We start from the raw sequence: 10,422 nt of genomic DNA, 5'->3' as shown, positions 1-10,422 counted from the left end.
CCACCTCGAGTCTTAGACAGACACCCAACGGATCACGACGTCCTACTAGAGGAAAAGTGCACGCGTTCGATATCGATTAGAAAAACGTAAAACGCGATTTATTGTAATATGCCGAAACACAAACAATATCCGTCATACAAACGTTCAACTTCAATTATCGAAACGCGAATGAATTTCCTCTTTCGACCTTTCGGGTTTCTCAGGTTTACCCCTGAACGGTTTCACGTACTCTTGAACTCTCTCTTCAAAGTGCTTTTCAACTTTCCCTCACGGTACTTGTTCGCTATCGGTCTCGTGGTCATATTTAGCCTTAGATGGAGTTTACCACCCACTTAGGGCTGCACTCTCAAGCAACCCGACTCTCAGGAGAGATCCTCACGCAATCGGCAACGGTCGCTACGGGCCTGGCACCCTCTATGGGCTGTGGCCCCGTTCAAGAAGGACTTGGACGCGCCGCACGATCTCGTGATAAACGGATCCTCCCTAACACCACATTTCCCGGTGGCCGATATCGACCACGGGATTCGGTGCTGGGCTTTTCCCTGTTCGCTCGCAGCTACTGAGGGAATCCTAGTTAGTTTCTTTTCCTCCGCTTAGTAATATGCTTAAATTCAGCGGGTAATCTCACCTGCTCTGAGGTCGATATATTATAATATATCTCGTATAATATTTAAATACAATTCGCCAAACTATCATAATCATCTCTCATATGAAATATAACATTATTTGTTTTTATTTAAAGAGTCGCAGCAGCAGCAGCAGCACAGCATCAGCATCAGCATCAGCATCAGCATCAGCATCAGCATCAGCAACACACCACCAGCCTTTATACATATATAATATTTTTAATATATATAATTCATATATTTTGTCGATATACCGTGTGTATAAATGATATAAATAAAACACTGGTCAGACGTCCAGTCTTCGAAACTTTATTATTTCTCTCGGACACGACGACCGCGTTATCATTTTATCATAAATATATTATATATACACACACTTATTTATCGACTATATATACGTCGTATATATGTATAATATATATATATATTATATATAAATATAACTCTCTACCAAACAAATTTTATGTATTTCATATAAATACACGATTAATTTATGGTATAGCGGGTTGTGTTCAAAAATTGCGTAACTTTTTCTATAAAAATTTACGCTGCTTTTCGCACTTTAGGATGCCGCACAAATACAAAAAAAAATACGCACAAGTTTGTATGTGCATGTGTTTTTTCTTAATTAGTGTGCGTTATTGTTTCACATCCAACACGCTTAGGCATTATTTTTCTTTAATAAATAGAAAAATTTTAAATTCTAAGCAGTCTTTTAAATTGATACGACCCTCAGTCAGGAGTGGTCCGGGAACGAGTATCCGAGGACCGCAATGTGCGTTCGAAATGTCGATGTTCATGTGTCCTGCAGTTCACAAGTTGACGCGCAATTAGCTGCGTTCTTCATCGACCCACGAGCCAAGTGATTCACCGTTCAGGGTAATCATTTTATTATTATGTCGTTTTCTCATATTCTATTCGTCGTATTTTTAATATTTGATTATTATTAAATTAATAATATTATTATAATATCTTATACGCGTATAGAAAATTTATATAACGACATTTTTTATATATATATATATATATATATATATATTATAATAAATGGTAATTATTCGAAACTTTTAGAGAAATTATAATATCGTACTTTGATATATCTGATAAATTTTAACCGCTGCACATGTTTTATTACAAACGAGGCGCGCATAGACAGATATCTCGCACGATATATTCCTCCTCTTTATATTATTACAGTTTTTTTTTTATCTTGAAAGTTTTATACAAATTTCGACGGTCGGGCGTAAATCTTCGAACACCTTCGAAATAATACATAAAATATTATTTCTAAAACGAATTTTTATACATATCGATAGAATCGACATGTGCTTAAATTTCGTTTAGGTACCCGGATGAAAATGTCTCAATAACATAATCATCACATATAATCTTGTCGATATTTTCTTGTATTACCTTCAAACGATAAAAAACTTAAGTAATAATATAATAAACGAAATAAAATTTATCCATAAAAATATAGACACACACACGACAACAGACGACGTTTCAATAAACTATATATTTTTCGTTTATTATAATAACGATTCTTTATCAGAACGTTTTTAGTTAACAAGAAATTTTGTTAATGATCGTTCCGTCAATCGTTATAATATATAATAATACATATGTTGTTATTGTTGTGTCGTCATCGTCGTCGACGCCTTCTATAAACTATGATAAAAATTTTTCGTTATATTTTTATTGGAAAAATTTATATATGTAAATATATTTTTATAGACGTATGAATTATATTTATCTTTTTTTTTTTAATTTTATTCGAAACTTGTTCGAATTTTGTAAAAATTAAAAAAAGATTTCAATATATATACATCTATAATATATATATATATATATATATATATATATATAATTTATAACATATATAAATTTCTTTTGAAGAGTTCGATAATTTTGTAGAAGAAAATTCTCTTTTACAATTAATACAGACTTGATTTCGTTTTTTTTTTTTTTGTTTAAAAACGAACAAATACTCTGTAATGATCCTTCCGCAGGTTCACCTACGGAAACCTTGTTACGACTTTTACTTCCTCTAAATGATCAAGTTTGGTCATCTTTCCGAAGCATCGGCGACGCCGAAACGCCACCGCGCTCAGTCCGAAGACCTCACTAAATCATTCAATCGGTAGTAGCGACGGGCGGTGTGTACAAAGGGCAGGGACGTAATCAACGCGAGCTTATGACTCGCGCTTACTGGGAATTCCTCGTTCATGGGGAACAATTGCAAGCCCCAATCCCTAGCACGAAGGAGGTTCAGCGGGTTACCCGGGCCGCTCGGCCAGGGAGGACACGCTGATTCCTTCAGTGTAGCGCGCGTGCGGCCCAGAACATCTAAGGGCATCACAGACCTGTTATTGCTCAATCTCGTGCGGCTAGAAGCCGCCTGTCCCTCTAAGAAGAATTATTTGTACGCCGACAGTAAAAACCGCGAACGGCAAGAGCCGAAACTCAATACCGACGGGCCTTTGGGATGTCGAAATACGCCTAGTTAGCAGGCTAGAGTCTCGTTCGTTATCGGAATTAACCAGACAAATCGCTCCACCAACTAAGAACGGCCATGCACCACCACCCACCGAATCAAGAAAGAGCTCTCAATCTGTCAATCCTTCCGGTGTCCGGGCCTGGTGAGGTTTCCCGTGTTGAGTCAAATTAAGCCGCAGGCTCCACTCCTGGTGGTGCCCTTCCGTCAATTCCTTTAAGTTTCAGCTTTGCAACCATACTTCCCCCGGAACCCAAAAGCTTTGGTTTCCCGGAAGCTGCCCGCCGAGTCATCGGAGGAACGTCGGCGGATCGCTAGCTGGCATCGTTTATGGTTAGAACTAGGGCGGTATCTGATCGCCTTCGAACCTCTAACTTTCGTTCTTGATCAATGAAAGCGTTTTTGGCAAATGCTTTCGCTTCTGTCCGTCTTGCGACGATCCAAGAATTTCACCTCTAACGTCGCAATACGAATGCCCCCATCCGTTCCTATTAATCATTACCTCGGGGTTCCGAAAACCAACAAAATAGAACCGAGGTCCTATTCCATTATTCCATGCACACAGTATTCAGGCAAAATTTTGGCCTGCTTTAAGCACTCTAATTTGTTCAAAGTAAACGTGCCGGCCCACCTCGACACTCAGTCAAGAGCACCGCGGCGGGATTGAGTTGGGCCGCCCTTGCGAGCTAAGCCCACCGGCAGGACGTCCCACGACACGCCAGTTAACACCGCGTACGATGAACCAGCGGCGTGGGACACAGATTCGACTACGAGCTTTTTAACCGCAACAACTTTAATATACGCTATTGGAGCTGGAATTACCGCGGCTGCTGGCACCAGACTTGCCCTCCAATTGATCCTCGTTAAAGGGTTTAGAGTGTACTCATTCCGATTACGGGGCCTCGGATGAGTCCCGTATCGTTATTTTTCGTCACTACCTCCCCGTGCCGGGAGTGGGTAATTTGCGCGCCTGCTGCCTTCCTTGGATGTGGTAGCCGTTTCTCAGGCTCCCTCTCCGGAATCGAACCCTGATTCCCCGTTACCCGTTACAACCATGGTAGGCGCAGAACCTACCATCGACAGTTGATAAGGCAGACATTTGAAAGATGCGTCGCCGGTGCGAGACCGTGCGATCAGCGAAAAGTTATTCAGAGTCACCAAATTGTACGATGACGAGCAAGCCCGCCACCGATTGGTTTTGATCTAATAAAAGCGCTCCTTCCGTCTCCGGTCGGAACTCTGTTTGCATGTATTAGCTCTAGAATTACCACAGTTATCCAAGTAAATGTGGGTACGATCTAAGGAACCATAACTGATTTAATGAGCCTTTCGCGGTTTCACCTTAATTTGGCTTGTACTGAGACATGCATGGCTTAATCTTTGAGACAAGCATATGACTACTGGCAGGATCAACCAGGGAACTGTGTTTTATAATATATATAATATATATTATTACTATTATTATTATATATATATATATATATTTTATAATAAAAAACTATTATCGAAAAAGTTTTAATAACAATATCCAAAAGAGGATAAATTATGATGATGTTTTTTATATTACATATATACTTTATATTTATACATAATATAATAATCATCTATATTCCGTGTATAAACACATTGTTATTTACTTTTTCTTTTGCGTGTTTGCTGCGCTTATTATTGAAAATATATAATTTTCAGCGCCACGCTTTATTTATATTTTTTCTTATTTAAATTTCACCGAATCGACTATAAATCTATCTAAATTTAATCGAAATGAGAAAAATTAGATGATTACGTCGACCGGGCTACAATTTCGACATTATCTCTACCCTTCGCTAGATTGTAAGCGACATGGTTTATACATTAGGTAATAATGAACGAAATTTTTATTCTCGCACGGAATAATGAGAGTTATCGCAAATATTGTGTATATTATATATATAAAAGTGTAATATAATATATATTTTTCATAGACGATCGCATATGAATCGCTCACGATAGAACGCTAGCTAAATTCGCGATCTCGCAATAGATATTTAATTTGTGGATAAATTGATATAATATCTAAAAAGGGAACCGCTAGCAATATACGTTAATATATTGGAGGAGAACGGGGACCCTTTCAGAAAACTATATAATCCACCGATGTGGAATGACCGAAACAACGTCTTTACGTAAATTATAACGAGTTTATTAAAATTTAACGAGACGTCAACTTCGATACACCACACATATATGTGCGCTGTACAACGGTACGCCTTCTACATTAACATTAATAAAGATGTATAGTGAAAATATATAAAAGATGTATTGTGAATATTAAAAAGAAGTATTATGAAATTACATGTTTTGTATTTAGAAGCCGTCCGAGGTGTATCTATCACATAAAAGTGTTATGAAAATATTAACAATAAGGAAAAAAAGTATTATGAAATTAGATGGCCGCTCGATGTATGAACGTACGAGGTGTATTATATAAAAGTTGTATGAAAATAGAAATAATAATGAAAAACAAGTATTATGAAATTAAATTCCGCTCGATATAGCAATTTGTCGAGAAAGATGATTTGTGAAAATTGAGTGGAGATGTTTTGTATTTAAAAGCCGTCCGAGGTGTATGACATAAAAGTGTTATGAAAATATTAACAATAAGGAAAAAAAGTATTATGAAATTAGATCGCCGCTCGATGTATGAACGTACGAGGTGTATTATATAAAAGTTGTATGAAAATAGAAATAATAATGAAAAACAAGTATTATGAAATTTAATTCCGCTCGATATAGCAATTTGTCGAGAAAGATGATTTGTGAAAATTGAGTGGAGATGTTTTGTATTTAAAAGCCGTCCGAGGTGTATGACATAAAAGTGTTATGAAAATATTAACAATAAGGAAAAAAAGTATTATGAAATTAGATCGCCGCTCGATGTATGAACGTACGAGGTGTATTATATAAAAGTTGTATGAAAATAGAAATAATAATAAAAAACAAGTATTATGAAATTAAATTCCGCTCGATATAGCAATTTGTCGAGAAAGATGATTTGTGAAAATTGAGTGGAGATGTTTTGTATTTAAAAGCCGTCCGAGGTGTATGACATAAAAGTGTTATGAAAATATTAACAATAAGGAAAAAAAGTATTATGAATTTAGATCGCCGCTCGATGTATGAACGTACGAGGTGTATTATATAAAAGTTGTATGAAAATAGAAATAATAATGAAAAACAAGTATTATGAAATTAAATTCCGCTCGATATAGCAATTTGTCGAAAAAGATGATTTGTGAAAATTGAGTGGAGATGTTTTTTATTTAAAAGCCGTCCGAGGTGTATGACATAAAAGTGTTATGAAAATATTAACAATAAGGAAAAAAAGTATTATGAAATTAGATCGCCGCTCGATGTATGAACGTACGAGGTGTATTATATAAAAGTTGTATGAAAATAGAAATAATAATGAAAAACAAGTATTATGAAATTAAATTCCGCTCGATATAGCAATTTGTCGAGAAAGATGATTTGTGAAAATTGAGTGGAGATGTTTTGTATTTAAAAGCCGTCCGAGGTGTATGACATAAAAGTGTTATGAAAATATTAACAATAAGGAAAAAAAGTATTATGAAATTAGATCGCCGCTCGATGTATGAACGTACGAGGTGTATTATATAAAAGTTGTATGAAAATAGAAATAATAATGAAAAACAAGTATTATGAAATTAAATTCCGCTCGATATAGCAATTTGTCGAGAAAGATGATTTGTGAAAATTGAGTGGAGATGTTTTGTATTTAAAAGCCGTCCGAGGTGTATGACATAAAAGTGTTATGAAAATATTAACAATAAGGAAAAAAAGTATTATGAAATTAGATCGCCGCTCGATGTATGAACGTACGAGGTGTATTATATAAAAGTTGTATGAAAATAGAAATAATAATGAAAAACAAGTATTATGAAATTTAATTCCGCTCGATATAGGAACTTGTCGAGAAAGATGATTTGTGAAGTTGAATGGAGATGTTTTGTATGTAGAAGTCGTCCGAGGTGTATGACATAAAAGTGTTATGAAAATATTAACCATAAGGAAAAAAAGTATTATGAAATTAGATCGCCGCTCGATGTATGAACGTACGAGGTGTATTATATAAAAGTTGTATGAAAATAGAAATAATAATAAAAAACAAGTATTATGAAATTAAATTCCGCTCGATATAGCAATTTGTCGAGAAAGATGATTTGTGAAAATTGAGTGGAGATGTTTTGTATTTAAAAGCCGTCCGAGGTGTATGACATAAAAGTGTTATGAAAATATTAACAATAAGGAAAAAAAGTATTATGAATTTAGATCGCCGCTCGATGTATGAACGTACGAGGTGTATTATATAAAAGTTGTATGAAAATAGAAATAATAATGAAAAACAAGTATTATGAAATTAAATTCCGCTCGATATAGCAATTTGTCGAAAAAGATGATTTGTGAAAATTGAGTGGAGATGTTTTGTATTTAAAAGCCGTCCGAGGTGTATCTATCACATAAAAGTGTTATGAAAATATTAACAATAAGGAAAAAAAGTATTATGAATTTAGATCGCCGCTCGATGTATGAACGTACGAGGTGTATTATATAAAAGTTGTATGAAAATAGAAATAATAATGAAAAACAAGTATTATGAAATTTAATTCCGCTCGATATAGGAACTTGTCGAGAAAGATGATTTGTGAAGTTGAATGGAGATGTTTTGTATGTAGAAGTCGTCCGAGGTGTATGACATAAAAGTGTTATGAAAATATTAACGATAAAGAAAAAAAGTATTATGAAATTAGATCGTCGCTCGATGTATGAACGTACGAGGTGTATTATATAAAAGTTGTATGAAAATAGTAATAATTATGAAAAGCAAAGTATTACGAAATTAGCTAAGTTCGGTGACTGGCCGGCAGAGAGCGCTAGTGTCTATAAAACGGTGTTTAGTTTGTCTTCTGGCCGGCAGAGGGCGCTAGTGTCTATTAAACCGTGTTAAGTTCGGTGACTGGCCGGCAGAGGGCGCTAGTGTCTATAAAAAGGTGTTTAGTTTGTCGTCTCTCCGGCAGAGGGCGCTAGTGTCTATAAAACTGTGTTTGGTTTGTCTTCTGGCCGGCAGAGGGCGCTAGTGTCTATTAAACCGTGTTAAGTTCGGTGACTGGCCGGCAGAGGGCGCTAGTGTCTATAAAACAGTGTTAAGTTCGGTGACTGGCCGGCAGAGGGCGCTAGTGTCTATAAAACCGTATTAAGTTTGGTGTCTGGTCGGCAGGATATAGCAACTTGTCGAAAAAGTTGAATTGTGTAAATTGAATGGAAATTTTTTTTATGTAGAAGCCGTTCGAGGTATATTATATAAAAGTGTTATGAAAATATTAACAATAACGGAAAAAAGTATTATGAAATTAGATGGCCGCTCGATGTATGAACGTACGAGGTGTATTATATAAAAGTTGTATGAAAATAGTAATAATTATGAAAAGCAAAGTATTAGGAAATTACCTAAGTTTGGTGACTGGCCGGCAGAGGGCGCTAGTGTCTATAAAACGGTGTTTAGTTTGTCTTCTGGCCGGCAGAGGGCGCTAGTGTCTATTTAACCGTGTTAAGTTCGGTGACTGGCCGGCAGAGGGCGCTAGTGTCTATAAAACCGTATTAAGTTTGGTGTCTGGTCGGCAGGATATAGCAACTTGTCGAAAAAGTTGAATTGTGTAAATTGAATGGAAATTTTTTTTATGTAGAAGCCGTTCGAGGTATATTATATAAAAGTGTTATGAAAATATTAACAATAACGGAAAAAAGTATTATGAAATTAGATGGCCGCTCGATGTATGAACGTACGAGGTGTATTATATAAAAGTTGTATGAAAATAGTAATAATTATGAAAAGCAAAGTATTAGGAAATTAGATTCCGCTCGATATAGGAACTTGTCGAGAAAGATGATATGTGAAGTTGAATGGAGATGTTTTGTATGTAGAAGTCGTCCGAGGTGTATGACATAAAAGTGTTATGAAAATATTAACGATAAAGAAAAAAAGTATTATGAAATTAGATCGTCGCTCGATGTATGAACGTACGAGGTGTATTATATAAAAGTTGTATGAAAATAGTAATAATTATGAAAAGCAAAGTATTATGAAATTAGCTAAGTTCGGTGACTGGCCGGCAGAGAGCGCTAGTGTCTATAAAACGGTGTTTAGTTTGTCTTCTGGCCGGCAGAGGGCGCTAGTGTCTATTAAACCGTGTTAAGTTCGGTGACTGGCCGGCAGAGGGCGCTAGTGTCTATAAAAAGGTGTTTAGTTTGTCGTCTCTCCGGCAGAGGGCGCTAGTGTCTATGAAAAGGTGTTTAGTTTGTCGTCTCTCCGGCAGAGGGCGCTAGTGTCTATAAAAAGGTGTTTAGTTTGTCGTCTCTCCGGCAGAGGGCGCTAGTGTCTATAAAACAGTGTTAAGTTCGGTGACTGGCCGGCAGAGGGCGCTAGTGTCTATAAAACCGTATTAAGTTTGGTGTCTGGTCGGCAGGATATAGGAACTTGTCGAAAAAGTTGAATTGTGTAAATTGAATGGAAATTTTTTTTATGTAGAAGCCGTTCGAGGTGTATGACATAAAAGTGTTATGAAAATATTAACAATAAGGAAAAAAAGTATTATGAATTTAGATCGCCGCTCGATGTATGAACGTACGAGGTGTATTATATAAAAGTTGTATGAAAATAGAAATAATAATGAAAAACAAGTATTATGAAATTTAATTCCGCTCGATATAGGAACTTGTCGAGAAAGATGATTTGTGAAGTTGAATGGAGATGTTTTGTATGTAGAAGTCGTCCGAGGTGTATGACATAAAAGTGTTATGAAAATATTAACGATAAAGAAAAAAAGTATTATGAAATTAGATCGCCGTTCGATGTATGAACGTACGAGGTGTATTATATAAAAGTTGTATGAAAATAGAAATAATAATGAAAAACAAGTATTATGAAATTTAATTCCGCTCGATATAGGAACTTGTCGAGAAAGATGATTTGTGAAGTTGAATGGAGATGTTTTGTATGTAGAAGTCGTCCGAGGTGTATGACATAAAAGTGTTATGAAAATATTAACGATAAAGAAAAAAAGTATTATGAAATTAGATCGCCGCTCGATGTATGAACGTACGAGGTGTATTATATAAAAGTTTTATGAAAATAGTAATAATTATGAAAAACAAAGTATTACGAAATTACCTAAGTTTGGTGACTGGCCGGCAGAGGGCGCTAGTGTCTATAAAACCGTATTAAGTTTGGTGTCTGGTCGG

General features: G+C 35.8%; 3 non-coding genes across 3 annotated transcripts in view; all 3 read right to left on the bottom strand.

Moving 5' to 3' along the window:
- LOC130903257 (large subunit ribosomal RNA) overlaps nt 1-642 on the bottom strand; it is a 4,066-nt gene extending 3,424 nt beyond the window's left edge. Inside the window, exon 1 of the ribosomal RNA XR_009060652.1 lies at nt 1-642. This exon is cut by the window's left edge and continues 3,424 nt beyond it. This is a non-coding gene — a ribosomal RNA (large subunit ribosomal RNA).
- A 710-nt stretch (nt 643-1,352) lies between these two features.
- LOC130903249 (5.8S ribosomal RNA) lies at nt 1,353-1,508 on the bottom strand. Its single transcript, XR_009060644.1, has one exon. It is a non-coding gene; the product is annotated as a 5.8S ribosomal RNA (ribosomal RNA).
- Nucleotides 1,509-2,621: 1,113 nt separating this feature from the next.
- Nucleotides 2,622-4,543, bottom strand: LOC130903243 (small subunit ribosomal RNA). The gene has a single exon (XR_009060639.1). It is a non-coding gene; the product is annotated as a small subunit ribosomal RNA (ribosomal RNA).
- Between the last annotated feature and the right edge of the window lie 5,879 nt (nt 4,544-10,422).

The sequence above is a fragment of the Diorhabda carinulata genome, unplaced genomic scaffold (assembly GCF_026250575.1).
Source record: "Diorhabda carinulata isolate Delta unplaced genomic scaffold, icDioCari1.1 Dcau_18, whole genome shotgun sequence".
In the NCBI taxonomy this organism is placed as follows: Eukaryota; Metazoa; Arthropoda; class Insecta; order Coleoptera; family Chrysomelidae; genus Diorhabda; species Diorhabda carinulata.
This window is presented reverse-complemented; position numbering and strand designations above follow the sequence as displayed.